Source organism: Prionailurus viverrinus, chromosome B3 (genome assembly GCF_022837055.1).
Source record: "Prionailurus viverrinus isolate Anna chromosome B3, UM_Priviv_1.0, whole genome shotgun sequence".
Taxonomy (NCBI): domain Eukaryota; kingdom Metazoa; phylum Chordata; class Mammalia; order Carnivora; family Felidae; genus Prionailurus; species Prionailurus viverrinus.
Window position 1 is genome coordinate 102659667 of NC_062566.1, and position 25180 is coordinate 102684846.

General features: G+C 39.4%; 1 long non-coding RNA gene across 2 annotated transcripts in view; it reads left to right on the forward strand.

Moving 5' to 3' along the window:
* Positions 1-25180, forward strand: part of LOC125167969 (uncharacterized) — a 55637-nt gene that overhangs the window by 21503 nt on the left and 8954 nt on the right. The window contains exon 2 of one of the 2 annotated variants that reach the window (XR_007153010.1): positions 24395-24500. The exons of the other annotated variant lie outside the window; for it this stretch is intronic. This is a non-coding gene — a long non-coding RNA (uncharacterized LOC125167969). The remainder of the gene's footprint in view (positions 1-24394; positions 24501-25180) is intronic. 2 annotated transcript variants of the gene reach the window in all.

The following is a 25180-nucleotide window of genomic DNA, read 5'->3' on the forward strand; positions in this document are numbered from 1 at the left end:
TAGGGTAAATATAAATAAATATTAATAAATATATTCACAGATATTTCTGATAGAAATATTTCTAATATTTCTAATAGATGAAGAAGATGGACTTATAGTTTCTGTGAGTGGATATAAAATTGGTACATAGAAACTTGAAAGGAAATTTTAATAATAATCAGATAAATGAAAAAAGAACTATTTTTTAAGTTTATTTCTTTATTTTGAGAAATAGAGTGGAAGGGGCAGAGAGAGAGAGGGAGGAGAGAATCCCAGCCAGGCTTCTCACTGTCAGCATGGAGCCTGAAGTGGGGCTGGAACCCACGAACCATGAGATCATGACCTTCGCCAAAAACAAGAGTCATATGCTCAACCAACTGAGCCATCCAGGTACACCCCTGCCCTGCTGCAAAAAATACCATTTTATACCTAATTAGCAAAAGCAGTTCAATTATCTATTGAATGCTCACTGCTATGGAAAAGGAGGCAGACATGTCTCATGTTTGTGGCCACCTGTATTTTTTTAAACCAAACTTACATTTGGGAAAGTTGTCAAATTATAAGTCCCATCTCTTATAATACAGAACTCATTTTCCCAAGTTCCTTTTCAGCAAGGATATAGATATGTAACCTACAAATATATCCAATTAAGAGCTTGATAAGAAGAGGGAAATAGGAGGAAGTACATGATGCGCAGAATTCATTTCCTGAGAGATGATAGCAGAGGTGTCCAGATTTGAGGGCTCTGGTATCTAGCCGCTGCCCAGACTCAGCAGGTAAACTGGTGTGGTGTCTCCTGATAACAACACAATCTTCTCTGGAACAGCCCTACAGTGTGGTGTGGGTAAACTCCACTCCTTCATGACTGTGGAGCCTCCAGACTTACCCTCTGAACCAATAAATTCCTTAGTTTACAGCTAAGAATGCTGGTTAATATACTATATACATTCATACATCCTTGGTGCAAATATGAACTGAAACAACACTTTTGTAAAGTGCTTTGGTATTATATATATCAAGATCCAGAAAAAAATCTTCATCTCTGACTCATTAACCTTCTAAAAATTTATGCTAAGAAAATAATCTAAAGGAAGGAAAATGGCTGTATGAATGGACACAATTTAAAATTTCAAGGCATTAGAAACAATTTGAAGATCGCCACCTTGAAAGGAAATTGTTCCCCATTGGGAACATTTAAGTCAGTTATGGCATGCCCTTGGCACTCAGTAGAATGCCAGAATTTCCACATGTAAGGGTTTAGGATATATAATTTTGTTGGAGGGAGGCCAGGGGGCTTGAAGGTGCATTTAGACAGAGAGCTTGCTCTTTTCCCTTAGACTGAATATTTATTTGGGGTTGCTTGTGGGGAATATTTAATGGGATTGGGGGGCACTAAAATCTTCCCCAGCTATCTCCCCTAGACCTGCCACTATTAGCAGAAAATGACACAGTAAATAAAGTAAAATAATTTTTAGGAACTTATGTAGCACAGTAGGAAAAAAAAATGCTCATGATATCTTTATTAGGGAATAGAGCAAAAAACAAGTATATCTATGTAGTGACTACAGTTGAATTAGTAAATTGAGCCAGGTTTGGAAGGAAACACAGAAAAACAATGTGATTTATTGAGTGACAGAATTGTCAATAAATATTTTGTTCTTGTTTTCTGCTGATGTCATTCAATGCAACAAATATTTTTATGCCTTACAAAATCGTCTTGTGGTCAAAATAATATCCTTTCTTTGACAATGTTTCAGTGATATTATGGCAATACAGCCACCTTCTCGGTGAAGATGACTTTGATACCTATTGTCTTCCGGCAGAATTAGACTCAACGTGGGCTTTAGCTACTTTTGGTGTGTGTGGATCCACAGGACCAAAGGTAAAAGGCACACTCTAAGAAATCACCAGCCACGTAGGTCTTTCCACCCGAACTTTAAAAACACACCTGTTCACATGGAGAAATGATGTGCTCAACCATGACCCAGAAATTCCTCTCCTAGGTGTTTACCGTGGCGAGATGATTGGCACACATGCACCAGTAGATACATACAAGAATATTTATGGTAGCACTATTTCTATTCACCAAAAACTGAAAACAATTTAAGTGTTCATTAATAGCAGAATAGATTCTTAAAAATGGGTAAATATCTGGTGTAATCACATGATACTATATAATAGTACATAATAGTATCTACTTTTAGATAGTGACTGTATACAAACTACTTTTAGACTCAATCAGACAAAGCTCATAAGCATAACAATGAATAAAAGAGGCAAGATTCATGGTATGACTCCATTCATAAGTTTAAAAGCAGACAAAATTAAACTGTGCTATTTAGGGATGCATAGAAAATTGGTAAAACTATAAAGTAAGGTAAGGAGATGATTAACTCAGATGTCAAGATAGTAGCTGCCTCTGGGAAGGGAAGGGGAGAAATAGTTGTGCTTAGAAAGAGGCACACTGTGGCTTCAGGTCTGGAAGTGTTCTTTCTTGATTGGATGGTGTTTGCAGATGATCACTTCATAATTTTGCATTAGATAGTGGTACATTTGTGTTTTACATTCCTTCCTTTGTGTATGTTGTGTGGAAATGAGAGTTCTCTGCAGGTCCTAGAGTCTGGTGCACTGGGAGGAGTCCCCTTTTAGTTCAGGCCAGGACCTTCTGCCACAGAGACACTGAGGTTGCAGCTTCTGGATCTGTAATTAGGGTGTCCATCACTGTCATGAAGAGTCATGAAAACGGGCATGTTTATTAACTGGCCAGTCCCCAGAGGGCTTGTGACTCATAGAAGCTCTTTGAGATGAAGGGGAAAGCCGTTTCAGGGACTCTTAGCCTGGAGGCAGGATTCCAACACTTTTAAATGGAACCTAGAATGGGAGAGTAATGAGGAGTAAAGAGTTGTCCCTACATTTTGCCATGACCAGTGAGGCCACCTGAATCACTGCCTTGGTTGTGAACTGCTGCCCAAGAAGATGTAAGCTAAGTCTATTAAGCCTTCTTCCAACTGACTTGGAAAGCAAAATACCTAACAATTTGACCAATCAATTGATTGCATGGATGGTCTGCCCCAAACCAAACATGCTACCAAGAACCAGAAGTTTGTATCGATTACTTGTGCATTTGAAATCTATCATTTAAAACTCAAACCTGAGTTTTAAATGGTTCTAGTTTTCACAGGCTCTAGTTTAATTTTGTGTTCCTGGCACGCTACTAAACTTGAGAAGAAGCAAAAGAGATTACTCAATGCTCTTGCATCGTAATGCTGAGCTTGACTTAACTATTGTCTGGGTGATGTGCAACTCTGTAGGAGTAGAGATGAACTTCTAGATTCTTGTCTAATAGAGATGCAAATAATTTCTGTCTTGTGGAACAGGTAACCCCCAAAATTATATGTGGCTCTTTGGACACTAACTGCTTTTGTATATAACTCAACAATCTTAGCATTGTCAAAAATACCTAATTTCTCAAATGCTCTTTAGATAGGCTTTTAAATCAATTGGACAATCATAGGAAAAAAGGAAGGAAGGGAGGGGCAGCAGAGAGAGAGAGAGAGAGAGAGAGAGAGAAAGAAAGAAGGGAAGGGAAGGGAAGGGAAGGGAAGGGAAGGGAAGGGAAGGGAAGGGAAGGGAAAAGAAATGTTTGCTCTGTGAAAGACAGTGTGAATAAGATAAACAAGCTACAGACGGAGAGACAATATTTGCAAACCACATATCCAACAAAGGAGTGGTATCTAGAATATATAAAAAAAATGAAAACTCAACACTAAAAAAAGTACCCTAAATAATCCAAGAAGATGGCCAAAGTCTTGAACAGATATTTCACTGAAGATGATAACTAAGTACATGAAAAGGTGTTCACCATCAGGAGCTCCCAGGAAAATTCAAATTAAAACCACAATGAGATGTGACTACATACCTATTGGAATAGTGAAAGTGAAAATTAGTGACAAAACTAAATGCTGGCAAGGAATGTGGAGAAATGAAATCACTCTTACATTGATGATGAGAATGTGAAATGGTACAGCCATTCTGGAAAACAGTTTGGTAGTTTCTCAGAAAACTAAACACACAAAAACCAGATGATGTAGCAATTGCACCCTTGGATATTTATCCCAGAGAAATGAAAACTTATGTCCAAATGAAAGCCTGTACACAAATGTTCATAGTTGACAAATGTTCATTTCAAATGTTTTTCATCATAGCCCCAAAGTTCCTTCGACGGACAAATAGTTAAATGGTGACACAGCCATACCATAAATACTACTCAGCAGGAAAATAAAAAGAGAACAAGAGTGAGACACTATTAGTACATGCAACAATTTGGACTACTCTCCAGAGAATTATGCTCAGTGAAAAAAAGCCAGTCCTAAAAGGTTACGTACTGTATTATTCTATTTACTTAACATTTATTTCTTTTTTTTAAATTTTTTTAATGTTTATTTATTTTTGAGAGAGAGAGAGACAGAGCATGAATGGGGGAGGGTCAGAGAGAGAGGGAGACACAGAATCCAAAGCAGCCTCCAGGCTCCGAGCGGTCAGCCCAGAGCCTGACACGGGGCTCGAACCCACGAACCGTGAGATCATGACCTGAGCTAAAGTTGGACGCTCAACCGACTGAGCCACCCAGGCGCCCCTATTTACTTAACATTTAAATGTTAACATCTAGGGGCGCCTGGGTGGCTCAGTTGGTTGAGCCTCCGACTTCGGCTCAGGTCAGGATCTCACGGTCTGTGAGTTTGAGCCCCGTGTCTGGCTCTGGGCTGATAGTTTGGAGCCTGCTTCCGATTCTGTGTCTCCCTCTCTCTCTGCCCCTCCCCCGTTCATGCTCTGTCTCTCTCTGTCTCAAAAATAAACAAAAACGTTAAAAAAAATAAATAAATGTTAACATCTAATATTTCAATATTTAATATAGTTTAACATTTTGAACACTTAACATTCCATTTATTTAACTTTCCATATTTTAAATTATTTGACAAGTTGAAACATTTATTTGCCTGTTTAATATGAAATTTTAGAAGTAGAGAACAGATCAGTGGTTTTCAGGATTAGGGATCAAGAGGGAGGGTGGGAGGAGAGGGAGGTAGGTGTGGGCATAAAAGAGAACAGGAGGGATGCTTCTTACTATAAAGGAACTGTTCTGTATCTTGACTATAATGGTGGACACATGACCTACAGATGTGATAAAATTGTGTAGAACCCCCTCCCAACACACACACTCATACACACAAGTACAATGAAATAAGAAATGTGTACAAGATCAGTGGATTGCATCAATGTCAATATTCTGGTTGTGATATTATTTTTTACAAAATGTTACCTTTGGGGGAAACTGTATAAAGGGTATCTGGGATCTTCTTGTGTTATTTCTTACAATTGCACATGGGCATACAATTACCTCAATTAACATTTCATGATTATATATAATATGCACACTCTTGGTATAGAAATATACAGAAAATAAAGAAAAAGTGTGAAGAAAAATAAAAGAATCCTCAATTTTATCACCTGCAAATAAACAACTATTAAGACTTTAAAGTAATCCTTCCAGCCTTTTAAGAAGTCATATTAAAAACATTGGTGTCACTTTGTTTTATAAGCTAGTATTTTCACTTAATATACTGTGAGAAGTTTTCTGTATCATTATATAGTTTCCTATAAAATTATTTTTAATGACTGCATATAATTCCTTCATATAGAAAAACTACAGTCTATTTACCCAATCTCTGGTTTTATTCTATTTTTCTCTCTGATGAGAAATGTTCAATGAATATCTTTGAGGATAACCCTTTGGTCACATCCCTGATTATTTCCCTCAGATAAGTTTTAGGAAGTAGAATTACTGCTCAAAGAGTATGAGCATTTTTAAGACCTTTAACACTTATCACTAAAATGCTCCAAAGTGGGGTCTTGGTGGGTCAGTTGGTTAAGCATCTAACTCTTGATTTCGGCTCAGGTTGAAATCTCACATTTCATGAGATCGAGCCGTGTGTTGGGCTCTGCACAGACAGTGTGATTCCTGCTTTGGATTCTCTCTCTCCCTCTCTCTGCCCCCTTCCCACTCATGCTCTCTCTCTCTCTCTCTCTTTCTCTCTCTCAAAATAAATAAACTTTAAAAAATAAAATAAGTAAAATAAAATAAAATAAAATGCTCCAGAAAAAAGTTGTAGCAAAATACACTCCTATAAACAGTAAAATATTTATTCCCAAATCTTCACAGATAATAAGAATTATAATTTATTAAAAGTTGATAATTTGGGGGGTAGCTGGGTGACTCAGTCCATTAAGTGTCTGACTTCATCCCAGGTCATGATCTCACAGTTCGTGGGTTTGAGCCCCGCGTCAGGCTCTGTGCTGACAGCTCAGAGGCTGGAGCCTGCTTCGGTTTCTGTGTGTCTTTCTCTCTGCCCCTCCCCCACCCATGCTCTGTCTCTGTCTCTGTCTCTCTCAAAAATAAATAAGCATTAAAAACAATATTTTTAAGTCGATAATTTTTTATAAAATTTTTAAGAGAAATATAGTATCTCATTTTGAAACTTTGTTTCCTTTAAATGTTAGTTCAATTAATTTTTTTTTTATATATTAGCCATTACAATTCTACTTTTGGGAATTGACTTCCCGTGTCCTTTATTCATTTTTCTGTTTCAGTAGGCACTGTATTTCCTTACTGTAAGTGAGCTTTCACATTTTTTATATTCAAATCAAGATGTTTCTTAGTAGCTTCTTCCTTTTAATTTCAAGCTTATACAGTCCCTTCTCACCTTGATGGCCGGTTAATAGTTTATCATCTATATTTATTTTTCATCTTTTTATATTTTCACTTTGTTTTTATATTTAATTTTTTAATTCGCCTGAATTTTGGTGTAAATTATAAAAAATATGGGGCACCTGGGTGGCTTAGTCAATTGAGCATATGACTCTTGATTTTGGCTCAGGTCATAATCCCAGGGTTGTGCAATCAAGCCTCATGTCGGGCTCTGTGCAGAGTGTGGAACCTCTTTTGGATTCTCTCTCTCTCTCTGCCCCTCTCCCCTGCTTGTGCTCTCTCTCCCTCTTAAAAAATACATATAGATAGATAAATACAGATATGACACCTTTTCTTAATTGTTCACCATTTGTCTCACCACTATTTATTGGGGGGCTTATCTTTTCTTCAAATTCAAATTTTAAATGTCATTTTTGTCAAGTACCAAACTTTTATGTGTTTTGATACTGCTTTCAAAGGTTTCTATTCTGTTCATTGTTGTGTTTACTGTTGGAATAGTCTCACTTTGTTTTCTTGATTGCATTGATTGATTGCACTTGTATATTGTAATGCCTGGAAATGCAAGCTTTCATTTTATTACTGTTCTTTTAATATTTCCTGACTATTTTCAACAATATATTTGACGCATTTTTTTGCTGATGTGAGCATCCAACTAAACGTATATGTAGATTATGACCTGTCCTTCCACTTCTCCAACTGCTAAATTATAATAGAGAACATCTATTGAGTGCTTTGTGCCAGACACTGTTCCAAGTATCTTTACACACATCAACTCATTTAATGTTAGCAGTGACCCTATAAGGTGGGTATGTTCAGTGTCTGTGTTTTACAGAAGAGGAAGTAGAAGCATGAAGAGGTTAAGTAAACTTGCCCAAGGTCACATAGCTAGTATGTGGCTAAACTAGCTGTTGCATATAACATGCCCACTAAATCCAGGCAGTTTGGCTCCAGAGCTCACTCTCTGTCAAACAGTATAGCTAGGGTGAATGTTATCTTGATTTTTTTTTTCTTTAAACTGGAAATACTATGAGGTAATAAGCCTGAGATACCACAGTGACTAAAAACATGGTTCAAAGCAGCCTCATATGCATATTCTATATTAAAATATATTTTCTTTTAGAGTGATGAAGGAAATTTTCTTTATATTATAAAATAGAACTAAGGGTTCTGAACCTCAACAAAGGAGAAAACAGGAGGCAGCAAACTATTAGTACTTCTATTGATGCTAACTAGCTTAACCATCACTAAAATTATCTTCCTTATTAGTTTGTAACTCTAAAATTCCACTATTACAGATTCATTGCTCCAGTTTAACTCTCTAAGGTGTGAATAGCCCCTGGTGATACAATACTTGTCAGGGTATTTATTACCTATACTATGGTGTGATTCCAATTCCTCCTAAAACTAGCCCTGACATAATAGAAGTTGTCACAGTCCAAAGGGGAGATGGAAATAGAAGGCAATGTTCTTCTGGAGCCTGAAGAGAAGGAAGGCTGTAAGAGTAGTGATTGGGTGGTGGGAGACCACAGTTAAAAAAGAGGCAGTTGGCCAGTAGCCTCAAGTGACAGAAGTGACAGAAGGAGATTGGAAGGTGGAAGAGGGTCCCATGGAGAGGCAGGAGGTGGGGAGAGACTCCTTTCCTCAAAGTTTTCCCAGGACTGTAGCTGGGTGCAGCTGAGCATTCTAAAAGGAGGACTTCCTCTGGGGATTGGGGAGTCAGGAAGGGACTGTGAAAGGAGTCCACACCCTTGACATTCACTCAGAAGCTCTGAGGTTCGTTGGAAATGCTGCATGAGAAGCTATGTCCAACGGCACGCAAGCATACACATACAACACCATAAAAGGAGACAGCATTGTAGACTTTCCTCAAATCCTCACGGCTGTGAATTTCTCCAACAAAGTTCTTGCAACATCATGGCCTCTACCAAACCTTCCCCCATTTGTCACTGCCACAATGATGCTGACCTTGAAATCCAATACCAGGGGAAAAAGGTGGGGGCTTCAATAGCATTCCTTTTATGTAAATTCTTACTAGCTCACACAAATATTTTTCATTGCTTTGTGTTTTATGGGAGGTATGAGTGGAATAGTTTAATGGGTATGCTGATTCTAAAAGCAATGGATGCTTATTGTAAAAAATCAGTGATGTAGAGAAAGAAGAGAGTGAGCTTCTCCTCTCACCCTGCTACACTGCAGTGTGCCTTCCAAACTTTGCCAATGGCAGAACAGTGAGATGCCATTTTGTTTTTTTTTTAATTTCTTTAATTCTTTTATTATTGATTGATTGATTTTAAATATATTTTATAGTCAAATTGGCTAACATACAGTGAGTAAATTGTGCTCTTGGTTTTTGGGATAGATTCCCATGTCATCGCTTACGTATAACACCCAGTGCTCATCCCAACAAGTGCCCTCCTCAATGTCCATCACCCATTTTCCCCTCTCCCACACCACCCCATCAGCCCTCAAATTGTTCTCTGTATTTAAGAGCCTCTTATGGTTTGCCTCCCTCCCTCTCTGTAACTATTTTTTTCCCCTTCTCTTCCCCCATGGTCTTCTGTTAGGTTTCTCAAGATCCACATATGAGTGAAAACATGATATCTGTCTTTCTCTGACTGACTTATTTCACTCAGCATAATACCTTCCATAATACTTTCCACGTTGCTGCAAATGGCATGATATCATTCTTTCTCATTACCAAGTAGTATTCCATTGTATATATAAACCACATTTTCTTTATCCATTCATCAGTTGATGGACATTTGGGCTCTTTCCATAATTTGGCTACTGCTGAAAGCTTTGCTATAAACATTAGAGTACCTGTGCCCCTATGAGTCAGCACTCCTGTGTCCTTTGGATAAATTCCTAGTAGTGCTATTGCTGGGTTGTAGGGTAGTCCTGTGTTTAATTTTTTGAGGAACCTCTCTCTACACTGTTTTCCAGAGGGACTGCACCAGTTTGCATTCCCACCAATGGTACAAGAGGGTTCCCTTTAGTGAGATACCATTTTGAATTTTTACTTAACATGTTATTGTGGACACTTCTTTGTGTCAATAAATGTAGCACCCCAATTATTGGCTCCATAGTATCCCACTGTATTTTCTGCTGCATATGATTTATTCAACAAACGGAACAGATGGACACTGAGATCATTGCAATCTCTTTCCATTATATATTATCCTCACACTAATTGCTCCCAAGGTATTAATTTCCTAAGAAAAGAATTGCTGAGCTAAGTGACACTATGTATGACACCAAATGGATGTATATGAGCTATATTATATTTTATTGTACCTTTTAATACCTCCACCACTTGCTTTACCATGTCTTTTCCTTTACTATGTCTTTTCGTGGTATTCAGCTTTGTTCGGAAATCATTTTAAAACTTGCTCTATTGTTTCTTTTTTTTTGTATCTTGTAAAGCATTATTTTTTTTTCACAGAACATCTTTTATTGTAACCAATTTAGCTTTCTTTATATAATATGGAAGCAATTACATTGGTCAATATGTCTTTTTGAGATGTCTTTATGTAAAATTCAAGTATCTTAAATTTCTTATTTTTATCTTGTAAAACATTTTATTTTTTCACAGAACATCTTTTATTGTAACCAATTTAGCTTTCTTTATATAATTGGAAGTGATTACATTGGTTAATATATCTTTCTGGGTTGTCCTTATGTAAAATTTGGACATGTCCCTAAATTTCTCTCCCCCGTCTCTTTTTTTTTTTTTGTTCAGAAGTAGAATTTAGTGATTCATCACGTATGTATAACACCCAGTGCTCATCCCAACAAGTTCCTTCCTTAATGCCCATCACCCATTTAGCCCATCCCCCCACCTACCTCCCCTCCAGCAACCCTCAGTTTGTTCTCTATAATTAAGAGTCTCTTATGGTTTGCCTCCCTCTCTGTTTTTATCTTATTTCATTTTTCCTTCCCTTCCTCTATATTCACTTTTGTTTCTTTTTTTTATTTTTTTAAATTTATTTTTTATTTTTTTTAATGTTTTTATTTATTTTTGAGACAGAAAGAGACAGAGCATGAACAGGGGAGGGGCAGAGAGAGAGAGGGAGACACAGAATCCAAAGCAGGCTCCTGGCTCCGAGCCGTCAGCACAGAGTCTGACACAGGGCTGAAACCCATGGACTGCTAGATATGACCCGAGCTGACGTCGAATGCCCAACTGGACTGAGCCACTCAGGTGCCCTTCATTTGTTTTGTTTCTTAAATTTCACATATGAGTGAAATCATATGGTATTTGTCTTTTTCTGACGGACTTATTTCATTTAGCATAATACACTCTAGTTCCATCCACATCCTTGCAAATGGTAAGATTTTACTCTTTTTGTTAGCTGAGTAATATTCATATATATATATATATATATATATACACCACTTCTTTATTCATTCATCATTTGATGGGCATTTAGGCTCTTTTCATAATTTGGCTATTGTTGATGATGCTGCTATAAACATTGGGGTGCATGTGCCCCTTTGAATCAGTATTTTTGTATCCTTTGTGTAAATACCTAGTGGTACAATTGCTGGCTTGTAGGGTAATTCTGTCTTTAGCTTTCTAAGGCACTTCCACACTGTTTTCCAGAGTGATTGCACCAGTTTGCATTTTCACCAACAGTGAAGAGCATTCCTCTTTCTCCACATACTCATGGACATCTGTTGTTTCCTTAGTTGTTAGTTTTAGCCATTCTGACAGGTATGGGGTAGTTTCTCTTTGTAGTTTTCATTTGTATTTCCCTGATAATGAATAGTGTTAATATTTTTTCATGTGTTCTATAGTTTTCAGAGTACAGATCTTTTACCTCTTTGGTTAGCTTTGTTCCTAGGTATTTTATGTTTTTGGTGCAATTGTAAATGGGATTGATTCCTTGATTTCTCTTTCTGCTGCTTCATCATGGGTGTATAGAAATGCAACAGATTTCTGTACATTGATTTTATGTCCTGCAACTTTGCTGAATTCATGTATCATTTCTAGCAATTTCTGGTGGAGTCTTTAAGATTTTCTGCATAAAGTATCATGTCGTCTTGTGAAGAGTGAAAGTTTGACTTTTTCCTTGCCTATTTAGATGCCTTTGATTTCTTTTTGTTGTCTGATTGCTGAGGCTAGGACTTCCACTACTATGTTGAGTAACAGTGGTGAGAGTGGTCATCCCTATCCGGTTCCTGACCTTCAGGGAAAGACTCTCAGTTTTTCCCCATTCAGGATGATATTAGTTGTGGGCCTTTTGCATATGGCCTTTATGATCTTGAGGTATGTTCCTTCTATCCCTACTTTCTTGGGGGTTTTTATCAAGAAAGGATCATGTGTTTTGTCAAATGCTTTTTCTGCATCTATTGAAATGATCATATGGTCCTTAACCTTTCTTTTATTAATGTGGTGTATTAGGTTGATTTGTGGATATTGAAGCACCCCTGCAGCCCAGGAATAAATCCCACTTGATCCTAGTGAATAATTCTTTTAATGTACTGTTGGATTTGATTTTCTAGTATCTTGTTGATAATTTTTGCATATCCATGTGCATCAGGGATATTGGTCTGTAATTCTTTTTAGTGGGGTCTTTGTCTGGTTTTGGAATGAAGGTAATGCTAGCCTCGTAGAGTGAGTTTGGAAGTTTTCCTTCCATTTTTATTTTTTGGAACAGTTTCAGAAGAATAGGTATTAACTCTTCTTCACATGTTTGGTAGAATTCCCCTGGGAAGCCATCTGGCCCAGGACTCTTGTTTGTTGGGAGAGTTTTGATTACTGATTCAATTTCTTTGCTGGTTATGGGTCTGTTCAAATTTTCTATTTCTTCCTGTTTCAGTGTTGGTAGTTTATATGGTTCTAGGAATTTATCCATTTCTTCTAGATTGCCCAATTTGTTGGCATATAATTGCTCATAATATTCTCTTATAATTGTTCGTATTTCTGAGGTGTTGGTTGTGACCTCTCCTCTTTCACTCATGATTTCATTTAATTGAGTCCTTTCTCTTTTCTCTTTGATCAATCTGGCTAGGTGTTTCTCAATTGTGTTAATTCTTTCAAAGACCCAGCTCCTAGTTTCATTGATCCGTTCTACTGTTTTTTTTTTTAATTTCTGTATCATTTATTTCTAATTTTTAAATTTCTAATCCTTATTATTTCTTTTCTCCTGATGGGTTTAGGCCTTATTTGTACTTTTTCCAGCTCCTTTAGGTGTAAGGTTAGGTTGTGTACTTGAGACTTTTCTTCCTTCTTAAGGAATGAATGTATTAACATATACTTTCCTGTTTTGACTGCCTTTGCTGTATCCCAAAGGTTTTGGACTGTCATGTTTTCATTTTCATTGCTTGCATGTATTTTTATATTTCCTTAATTTTCTGGTTAACCCACTCATTCATTAATAGGATGTTCTTTAACTTCCACGTATTTGTGGTCTTTCCAAATTTTTTCTTGTGTTGACTTCAGGTTTCATGGCATCGTGGTCTGAAAATATGCATGGTATGATCTCAGTCTTTTTGTACTGGTTGAGGCCTGATTTGTGACCCAGTATGTGATCTACTTGAGAATGTTCCATGTCCACTCAAAAAGAATGTGTATTCTGCTGCTATAGGGTGAAATGCTCTGAATATATCTGTTAAGTCCATCTGGTCCAGTGTGGTTCAAAAGCCATTGTTTCCTTGTTGATCTTCTGTTTAGATGATCTGCCCATTGCAATAAGTGAGATGTTAAAGTCCCCTACTCTTATTGTATTATTATCAATGAGTTTCTTTAAGTTTGTTATTAATTTATTTATATATTTGTCTGCTCCCAATTTGGGGCATATTTATAATTGTCGGATCTTCTTGTTGGATAGACCACTTTATTATGATATAGTGCCCTTCTTCATCTCTTATAACAGTCTTTGGTTTAAAATCTAGCTTGTCTAATATAAGTATGGCAACTTCAACTTTCTTTTGATGTCCATTAGCATCATAAATGGTTCACCATCCCCTCACTTTAAATCTAGAGGTGTCTTTGTTTCTAAAATGAATGTCTTTTAAGCAACATATCGATAGGTCTTGTTTTTTTTTATCCATTCTGAAACTCTGTGTTTTTTGATTGGAGTCTTTAGTCCATTTACATTCAAAGTAATTACTGATAGATATAAATTTAGTGCCATTGCATTACATGTTAAGTTGCTATTCCTGTACATTGTCTCTGTTCCTTTCTAGTCTTTGTTGCTTTTGGTCTCTTTTTCCCATTCAAAAGGTCCCCTTTATATTTCTTGCAGAGCTCCTTTAGTTTTTGCTTGTCTTGGAAACTCTTTATCTCTCCTTCTAGTCTGAATGACCGCCTTGCTGGATAAAGTATTCTTGGCTGCATATTTTTCCCATTTAGCAGATTGACTATATCATGCCACTCCTTTCTGGCCTGCCAAGTTTCTGTGTCTTATGTGTCTACCCTTGTAGGTTAAGGACCTTTTGTCCCTCCTCACTTTCAGAATTCTCTCTTTATCTTTGTAGTTTGCAAGTTTCAGTATGATATGTTTTGGTGTTGACCTGTTTTTGTTGATTTTGAGGGGAGTTCTCTGTGCCTCTTGGACTTGAATGCCTGTTTCCTTCCCCAGATTAGGGAAGTTCTCAGCTATAATTTGTTCAAATAAACCTTCTACCCACTTTTCCTGTTCTTCTTCTTCTGGGACTCCTATGATAGGAGTATTATTGTGCTTTATGGAGTGGCTGAGTTCCCTAATCTACATTTGTAATCTAATCATTCTTTCCCTCATTTTCTTTTCTTTTTTTTTTAATGTTTATTTATTTTTGAGAGAGAGAGAGACAGAGTGTGAGCAAGGGGCAGTGTGAGTGCCCCTTGAGGGGCAGAGAGAGAGGGAGACACAGAATTCGAAGCAGGCTCCAGGCTTCATGCTGTCAGCACAGAGCCCAACATGGGGCTCAGACTCACGAACCGTGAGATCATGACCTAAGCCAAAGTCAGAAGCTTAACTGACTGAGCCACCCAGGTGCCCCTCTTTCCCTCTTATTTTCAGCTTCGTTATTTCCCATAATTTTATCTTTTGTATCACATATTTGTTCTTCTGCTTCTTCCATCTTAGTTGTGATTACATCCAGTCAGTTTTGCGTCTCAGCTATAGCATTTTTTATTTTGGTCTGACTAGCTTTTAGGTTTTTATCTCTATAGCAAGGGTTTCTCTGGTGTCATCTATGTTTCTTTCAAGTCTAGCTAGTATTCTTATGACTATTTTTCTAAATTTTTGTTCATGGGGTGCCTGGATGGCTCAGTTGGTTAAGTGTCTGACTCTTGGTTTCAGCTTAGGTCATAATTTCACAGTTCATGAGTACAAGCCCTGTGTCGGACTCTGTGCTGCTTGCTGGTGTTGAGCCTGCTTGGGATTCTCTCTCTGCCTCTCTCTCTGACCCTCCCCTGTTATTTCTCTCTCAAATAAATAAATAAAACTTTAAAAAATAAATAAATTCTTGTTCAGATATATTTCTTATATCTGTTTTGAGTAAATCCGTGGCTGTGATTTCTTCTTGATCTTTCTTTTGGGGGGGAATTCCTCTGCCTTGTCACTTTGTGTAGGTTTCTGTCTTTTGCAGGTTATGAGAGTTTGTTATGTTTCCTGTCCCGAAGAGTAATGCTATATTAAGAAGGGGTCTTATACTGTCCAGAGCCTGGCACTTCAAAGAGTGTTTCCAGTGTATGCTGTGTGTACTCTGCTGTTGTGTGTTGCCAGCTCTTTCCCACGGGTCAGTCCTCTGCAGAGTTCCTCCTTGCTTGCAGTGGGGAATGTTTAAACCTTTAACTAGGTGTGATTTGCTTTGTTTGTTAAAATAAGCCTGATTTAAAAGGGGGGGGGGGGGGCTGATCCAAAAAAAGACAAAGGAAAAGGAACAAAAAGACCAAACAGACAAAAAACTATAAGCCTGATTCCAAAGAAGAAAGAAAGAAAGAAAGAAAGAAAGAAAGAAAGAAAGCCTGATCCAAAAAAAAGAGGAAGGGAAATTAAAACAAACAAAAAACTATAAGCCTGATTCCAAAGGGGAGAAAAAAAAAAACAACAACAACCTGGTCCTATTTCCACCAGAACTGAAGCTGATGCTTTGGAGCACTCTGTGATCAGTAGACTTGGTGTGTGCAGGGGGCCTGCACTGGTCTTCTGGGGGAGAGGTCCTGGGCTCTCGTCAGACCTGCCCTAGTAAAGTTGCTCCTGCAGGGCACAGAGGGGTGGAGTTTGGTTTAAGCAGCTTTAACCTCCACTGGGGGCACTGTGTTGCTACACTGAAGTCAGACCATGGGGGGGGGGGGGCGCGAGGGGGGGCGGGGAGGGGAGGTGGGGTGGAAATTGTATCACCTAGTTGTCTCATCCCTGGAGCGGGGACTTCGTGCCAGGTGCTGTTCAGGAATCCCTCACAAAAAAAAAAAACGAACAGTATCACCTCTAATGTCCCAGGCTTCTATCAGATCTCTGCCTTCACCCTATCTGTGCCCAGGCCATCAACACGGCTGGTGCCACAGTTCTTCTGTGTTTTGTCTCTGACAAGTGGCTTGGATTCAAAACTCCAAATCTTAAAGGACCTGGCACAGCACAGACCTGCTCCATTCCTCCATAGGAGAGCCTTGGCACACTGTGTCTCATGCAGTTTTGTCCCAGAAAAGCAGTCACATGGCCGTGCAGGTGCTTGGAGTTTATAGTGAAGCACAGTGAAAAGCAGCAACCAGTTTATCTGCCCTCTGCACACACCTCTGTCCCTTGCTGATGAATGGCTGCTCAGTGGTGCCCACCAGGTCTTTTGTCCTTGGAGAGGCAATATACCCTCTTCCAAATGTATTCCAGGAAGGGGAACGTTCTCTCCCAGTGTGACCTAAGGGATCCCCACACCACACTGTCCACTTCCGGGCCTCCTCCCTCCTTCTCCATAGGAGCACCACTACAACTGCTTGGCTCTACTCTGGAGAATGGTGCAGACTTCTAAAACCTTAGAATTTGAGCTCCACTACTTACTTGTGAAAACTTGCAATAGTCAGTTCTTCTTGATCCTCCAGTCAATGGTTTTGGGGAAGAATTTTTCTTGCACAAACCTGACACATTGCTCTCTCTCCTCTCTCTTTCTCTCTCTCTCCCCTCTCTGTGGTACCACGGCTTTTCTCTCCCCCAGTCCGCTTCTCCACACCTCATACGGGCCATGTTCTCTTCCTCTAATTGTGCAGATTGTTCTCTTAATCCTCAGATGGATTTCCTAGGTGTTCAAAATGATTTGATGTTAATCCAGCTGTGTGTTCAAGGGATGAGGCAGGAACGGGGTCCCCTCACTACTTGGCCATCTTAACTTCCTCTCCTGCCCTGTTGTTTCTGATTCCATTTCACAGTTGAGAGAAATGTGTGTTAGGCTAATAGGGAACTCACAGATTCTCATATTTGGAGCATCTTTTGTTCTTTAGATCTTAAAGAAATCTTTCTAGGATCATCAGACCTCAAGATACTGGCAAATGAAAAGTTTCCATGAAAAGACAGCCATAACAAAGGAGTGAGACTCTATGTTCTTGGTGTTCATTGTCATGTAATTAAATCTTATGAACATTTTGGTGAAAATGAGTTAGGTAGAAAAAGTGTACATTTTTAGGCTTGATTATTTTGGATTGCAAGAGAGAATCTGGGAAGGGGCTACTAACAACAATGGACTACCCTTTCCCTTTATGTTGAACACTGTATAAAGAGATCAAAGTCTTGTATACAATCTCTTCCAGGGCCACTTAGCTGTACTTTCTTCATCAATGCCTACTGAACTTTTAAACCTAGCTGGACTTAACAAATGAGAATTGGAGATTATGACCAACCAAGACCGTGTAAATAGCACTAAGGCAGATCTATTAACCCACTCAAAGAGCAGCAGCAAAACGTCAGAGCAAATTAGAATGCCTTACCCTTAGTTCGCGGACTGCAGGCTGTGCTGGACTAGGCTGAGAATCAGGCCATGGTGCCTGTTGTAAAATCAGTGGGAAAAGAAAAAGAAACAGAAAATATGTAAGTCAGGGTCAGGGATTAGAGCTGCGATTTCCATGACAGTGTTGGGATGTGGCTACAAAAGAAAGTTACAAATGAAAGTGATAGGAACCCAACAAATATGTGCCTAGAACCAGCCGGATCTTCTCTCCTCCCCAGCAGGCTCTGTATATGTGTACCTCTTTGTTCTCTTGCATCTCTTTCTCTCTCTTCTTGCTCCCTCTCCTACCTTCCTTCTTCCTGTCATAGGTGCTGAAAAGCCAGTGGCAAATGAGACCTATATCACTTCTCTGTCTCTATGAAAGCCTCCTTCCTTACTGACAAATTATCTCTGGCTTTCCCATTCTAAAGGGTTTGTTCCTTTGTTTTCATTTTTTGGGGGAATAGTTTATACTATAGCTAAAACTGTTTTAGTATCCATTCACTCTTTTTTTTTTTTTTTTTTTAAGTAAGCTTCACACCCAGCACAGAGCCCAATGCTGGGCTTGAACTCACATCCCTGAGGTCAAGACCTGAGCTGAGATCAAGAGTCAGAGGCTTAATCGACTGAGCCACCCAGGCACCCCAGTATTCATTCACTCTTTAACCAGTCTTTGCCACTAAAGCCTTTTCTGCAACCATGGTCTCAAATGTTCCAAGTGATGTGATGGCCATTTGCGGATATCCAGCACAGAACTACCTTCATATGTGACAACTCTCCCATTCATGAAGCTTAGTAGATACAGACTTCGTTGACCCTTTATGCAAGTTGAAGAGGATCAGACTTACCCTTCTCCTTATGGGAATGTGAGTATATAATCTAGGTCTGGCCAATAGAATTGGCCAAAAAGGCAAAAGGAACGTTGATTTCGGAAAGAATGAAGCAATGACAGGGTCAGTTAGAAATTATTCACAGAAGCAAGGGTGAGGTTGAACTTTCTGGTTAAATGCAGTGAATACCTCAGAGTGCAGGAGCCTGTGGCAATTTTTCACGAGACCTTTCCTTGGGCAAGACCCTAATCATGTTCCTTAATTCTCAGCTTCTTTGGTTCCTGCCAGTGTTCTTAGTCTGGTTCTTCATTCTTACTGTTTTGAGTTATCCAATATTCTTCCAACGCACCCTTTTCTGAAGTTAGCCAGAGTTGGTTTGTATTGCTTGCCACCACGAACCCTGACTGATAAAGATGTCCTCATCATGCAAAGACCCCTTCTGAGTTGCATCCTCCCTTAGCCCTTTGTAGCATTTGAAACTGGCTCCTCTCCCTCCTGAAACTTCTTTTATATTGTCTTTAGTTACTATATACTCTCTGAATGTCCTCCTATCTCTCTTACTATTTAGTTACTATATACTCTCTGAATGTCCTCCTATCTCTCTTACTATTCCTTCTCTATACTTTTTTGTGGATTATTTTATTTCCCTCATTGTCTCTCATTCTGTCTTGACTTTCATTTCTCTATTTAAGGTCTCTCTAATGATCTCACCCTCTCTTATGACTTCAGCCAATCTTTAAACTTAGCCTATGGTCTATGGGACATCTTCATCTTTGTGTTCCATCAGTACCTCAAACTCAGCATCACGACCTGATCCTGCCTCTGTTCTCTCGCCACCTGGATGCCAAACTTTGGAAGTATTGTTGATTCTTTCTTCTCCCTTCTCCTTGACATTAATTCCCATGTTAAAACTTTGCCTGTAGCCTGTTGAACTCACAGGAGAAGAAATGTTCTCCTTTTCAAAGCATTGTCTTAGAAAGGCTATGGTACTAAATGATCTCTAAGATCTGTTTCCACCCCAACATTCCATGATTGTATAGATGCCAATGCTGTAGTAGATGCTGCCTCCAGTCATCATGCTCTTCTTTACATGCCCATTGTCACCATTGCCATAAGCCCCTCACTTTGCCAAGTGGGGATCATAGAGTACTGGTTCAAAGCAGAGGTTCTGTAATTAGGCATATGAAGTTCAGACTCTGGTTCTGCCTCCACTACTTATAAGCCATAACCTTGGGCAAGTTGCTTAGCTCATCTGAGCCTCATTTCCCATTTCAAATGGGAATACCAATAATGTTTACCTAATAAGGCTGTTGTTAGGATTAAATGAAATAATACTTGTCAAGTACTGTGCCTAGAATCTAATAAATGCTAGATAAATGCTAGCTGTTATTATTAATTTTTCCTTATATGGTCAAAGTAACCTCCTAATTGTCCTGCCATCATTAATCCATCCTCCATTCCACTTCATTATATTTCACTAAACCTAGTTTAATAAAGTTGTATACTTTAATATACTGAATAGCAATTTTGAAAGTCCTCCAAAACACAAATTGGGTTTTTTTATGCCCCAAAACAATTCCCAATAACTCCAAACAACTTACCTTGACATAACCTTTCTTTTTAGTCACTCAGTCTCTCAGTTTCCCAGTCCCCTATTCCCAAGAGAAGAGCACATTTTTGTGGGCAGGCCATATCAAAGGCAGATAGCCAGCAAGCCTATAAGTGGGCTCACCCTAATCAGATGGCAATACTTGGTCCAATCAACTCTTATCAGAGGGTGAGATCTACTGTCCAATCAGCTAGGGCTGTGGGTGCACCAGGTCTCCTTAGAAGGGACTATGGGTAGGCAGGAAATACTTGACATCTCCAGTACAATAATATTCTTCTCTGCTCTATCCCATTGCCACCTACAGAATGCCTATCTATACTTCCAAGTCCAATTCAGTACTACCTCCTTCATGAAGTTTTTGCTGATCCTCTCAGCCAAATGTGACATCTGTTTCATTTCAGTTCCCACATGCTTGGTTTGCATCTCTGAATAGCAGTAAATATCCTATCTCCTCTTATAAGGTCCTTGTTTCTTACATGCATATACACACATCTTCTAACAGCAACTAGACTATATGCGCCTTCAATGCAACTTCGTATTTTTGATTTGTTAAATATAATTGGCAACCAATTTGCTTATGGTCCTCAAATATCAGTGGATCCTGGACCACCTGCATGAAAACTACCTATGGCACCTGTTACAATACAGATTCCTTGACCCTGTCCCAGACCTAATGAATCAGAATGGGAAAGGGACCAAGGCCCAAGAATCTGCACACTAACAAGTCTCCCAAGAGATTTCTACACACACAATTATCTGAAGCCTCCACTGTAGCAATTGTTTACCCTCATGAGCATCAGCAGCTTTCTACAGTGTAAACCATAGAAACAACTGTGACCAGCTCTGAGCAAAGCAAGTGGTTCCCATTCATTACCTAAGCAAGCATACACTCCTCTCTCCAGCCTAATCTGGACTTGCAATCCACATGATGTCCTGTCTTCACCATAGCCTGTGAACAGACTCTGATGACTTTTCATATGATGAGAGCCCATGGCACTGTTGCCTGTGGCACTTTCATAATTGTAGCCCAGGAGAAAAGCCTAAGAATGATATAATGCATTGAGCTCTGCTCCGGGGTGCTAAACAACAAGATAGAAAAGCTTAGTCTTGCACTCTGCCACCTTGCTAACCAAACATGAAATCTGTGGTTTCTTGGTGAGGTTGCAAGGATAGCAGGTGGCTTGAGTGTGTGTGTGTGTGTGTGTGTGTGTGTGTGTGTGTGTGTGTACAGGGACCATCTGCTTCTCACAATGTAGATGGGACTCTTCTGTGACCTAAGTTGAAGCTTAAGCTCCGGAGCCAGGATTCTCTACACCACCTGTTCGTTAGAGTCACTTGGGCACCTTAAAAAAATCCCTATGCCCAGGTTGCATCCCAGATCAGTTAATAGAATCTTTGGGGGTGAGAACCTGGCATCAGAACATTTTAACACCTCCACAGCCATTCCAATGTGCAGGCAGTTAAAAAGCTCTGTTCAACAGGAAGCAGATGCATTAGTTAATCTACATTATGGAGGAATTAACAACCTCCACTCATTGCTATCATTATCAGGTGAAGCCACAATGGCTTCTGCTGAAGCACCTACTAATTGACACATGGCAAAATTCTGACACTGCTAGATCTGAACCAGTGGCTTTCTCAGCCCCAGGTAAAGAATCTCACCAAAGTAACTCAAATTCTGTTAGACACCTGGATTTTATGACTAGTGCTCTCAACAGCTCATTCCTTGGTAAAATGAAGATAGCCTTTTGTCACAGAAGCTACAAGAACCCCTTGGTTCAGAGTGGGCGCTCCACTCTGCCTGTAGGTTCACAGATTTGTGTGCATACTTGTGTTTTCATACCCTTTCTTTTCAAAATGGTTGTTATTGAATTTTACAGTAAGGAAGGCAAGGAGGAAGTGATGGAGTGCTGACGTACAGTCTTGTCTGTTTCTATTTGGCATAATAATTATTTTTCAGTGGCATCACGTCATTTCCTAAGCACTATATGGATATTACCGTGTTCAGTTCCAACACCTCTGTGAGGTAAGTGTTATTCCCAATCTACAGATGAGGAAATTGAAGAGCACAGAGATTAAATTTGCCTGAAGTCTAATTGAATCCAAATCTATCTGACTTCAAAATTCAGCTCTTAGCCACATTATACTGCCTCTTAGAGCATTTTTGTGGTGACATGCATGCCTCTTATCAAATGTCAAGTATTAATAAAATGTACTTTTTACTTTAAAGAATACCAGAAATTACTGATCAGACCCATAATTATAGTTTATGGATCTCCACAGGTACACAATGGTCAAAGTTGCTAAGGCAGGGTTACACCCAAATTGGATGCTTAATAAATGTTTGCTAATGAGTGGATGAATAGATAAATGACGGATAAGTCAATGTATGGATGGATAAACGAATGAATGTGGTATCTAATGGCAGTTTACACTATCTTTCTTTTCATATTAATCTCCTTGGAGGGAGAAGGACTATATTTTGTTAGCCATTGACTCTGTGCCTGGCACTATGTTCATGTAAGTACAGGAAAAGTAGGTATGAGCCATGGAATCCAAAATTATTCTGTTGGTAGAATTTGAGAAAATACATATATTTCAATATTTTTCTACAGAGTGAGAAGGCCTACATCTTACCTAAACCCAGGAAAAAAGGGTATCAAAACAGTGGCTGAAAATTGAAAAATGTTGGGAACTTCTCATTGTTTTCTCTATAAAATAAGCAACCATGCATTTGGAAAATATGAATTTTTAAACATAGTCAACTCTTGAACAACACAGGGGTTAAGGACACCGATCCCTGAATAGCAGAAAATCCACATATAACTTTTAACTCCCCAAAACATAACTACTAACAGCCTACTATTGATTGGAAGCCTTACCAATACCAACAACAATAACCAGTTAACACTTATTTTGTATGTTATGTACTCTTTTCTTACAGAAAAGTAAAGTAGAGAAAAGAAAATATTATTAAGAAATTCATAAGGCGGGGAGGTGCCTGGGTGGCTTAATCAGTTAAGCGTCTGACTCTTGATCTCAGCTCAGGTCATGATCTCATGGTTCGTGGGACTGAGCCCAGAATCAGGCTGTGCACTGACAATGCAGAGCCTGCTTGGGATTCTCTCTTCCTCTCTCTCTGCCCATCCCCTGCTCTTTCATGCTCTCTCTCTGTCTCAAAATAAATAAACTGTGAAAATAATGAAAAAAAATCATTAGGAAGAGAAAATATATTTACAGTACTGTACATATATTTACTGAAAAATATCTGCATATAAGTGGACACTGCAGTTCAAGCATCCTGTGTTTTTCAAGGATCAACTGCATCTTTGCCACTTTGGTTTTATTTCTCAATGTTGGGTATGCAAAGTTTCAGGGTTAACCCCATGAGAGCACTCAGGAGAACTATAAACAATCACAAAGTTGCTTCAACTGTAGGAGGGCAAGTGGAATCCTGGTTAGCATACAAAGAGCTCATGCGATCTGATGAACACCAGACCCCTCAGAGTTAGGACGTGGAAGTATTCTCGCTCTCCAGAGACACTTTCACACTATTCCCCTTCATCCTACACTCTTACGAAAACCTCTCAGGGTGCCTGGTGGCTCAGTTGGTTGAGCATCCAACTCTTGGTTTTGACTCAGGTCATGATCTCATGTGCTGTCAGTGAGAAGCCTGCTTGGGATTCTCTCTCTCCCTCTCTCTCTCTGCCTCTCTCTCTCTCTCTCTCTCTCTCTCTCTCTCTCTCTCTTTCTCAAAATGAATAAATGAAAAAAACACACACCTCTGCTCTTTGGTTCACACTGTACAGACATGCCCTACCCACCTTGTAATAACACTCTGCTGATCACCTCTTTGCTTCTTGCTCCCACCAACTGAAGGAATTTCCTGTCTACATGGCTCCCACCATTACCCTTGAAGATCTCATTATGCAAGGGCATGACCTACCCAGTATCCCTACATCTCAGTTCCTTTACCTCCTGATTCCTGATTCCTGATTATCTCCATTCCTCCACAGCCACCTTTGGTTACACCCTGCACTTGCTACCGCCAAACATTCATCACCTCACAAATCACAGTTTCAAACATCCCATTTCTTATTCATGATCTCACCCCTCCAGCTTTCTCGCTTGGCCTTATTGAGCTTTTAGATCCATGGATCCTTGCGCCTTGGTTTTTTGGGGTGTTTTGTTTTGTTTTTGTTTGTACTTTTGCCCTCACTTCCCCCATACCAGCTTAGATTCCTGGGCTCATCATTATAATTACCCTGTTGCAAATATGCTAGGTTTACTCAACCTCTTCTTTCATAGAATCTACTTACAGGCCCCCAGTCCTGGATGAACTTCACCATCCACCTCCCCTGTGTCGATGCCTGAGCAACTGAGTATTGTTACAAAAGTCAAAAAACCAATTCACGTTAGTATCACAGTAAAATCTCAATTACAGATTTCAGTGGGTAGTCTACATGGCCCAGAAATCTTACTTTTGTTCTCTAGAAAGTTTGAGTTCCTGTTCTTCCCAACTACTATTTCTCTGACTCCCTCAGTCTCAGAAGATCACCTGTTGCAAACATTGTTGATTTGTCCTTATTTATGAAATCCTGGTTTTGTTTCAGTGACATGGAATCACATTTGGGCTAAGCCAGCAGTTTTTAGCCTGTTATGTGAACTTTCAGGGGAACACAAAGCCTTTCCGAGGGAAGATGAGCTTTGATCCTCAATTACCTTGTGTAAATTTCTCTGCACTGATCCACCTGAAAGTGTCCTGTTGGTCCTCTATTCTTACCTCCCTCTGGCAATTCCTTCTTTGACTTTATAAAAGAAACTCATGGGGCGCCTGGGTGGCTCAGTTGGTGGAGCGTCTGACTTCGGCTCAGGTCATGATCTCACAGTTTGTGAGTTCGAGCCCCGTGTCAGGCTCTGTGCTGACGGCTCAGAATCTGGAGCCTGATTCGGATTCTGTGTGTCCCTCTCTCTCTGCCCGTCCTCTGCTCATGCTCTGTCTCTCTCTCCCTGTCAAAAATAAAAATAAACGTTAAAATATTTTTAGGGGCGCCTGGGTGCCTCAGTCGGTTGAGCGTCTGGCTTCGGCTCAGG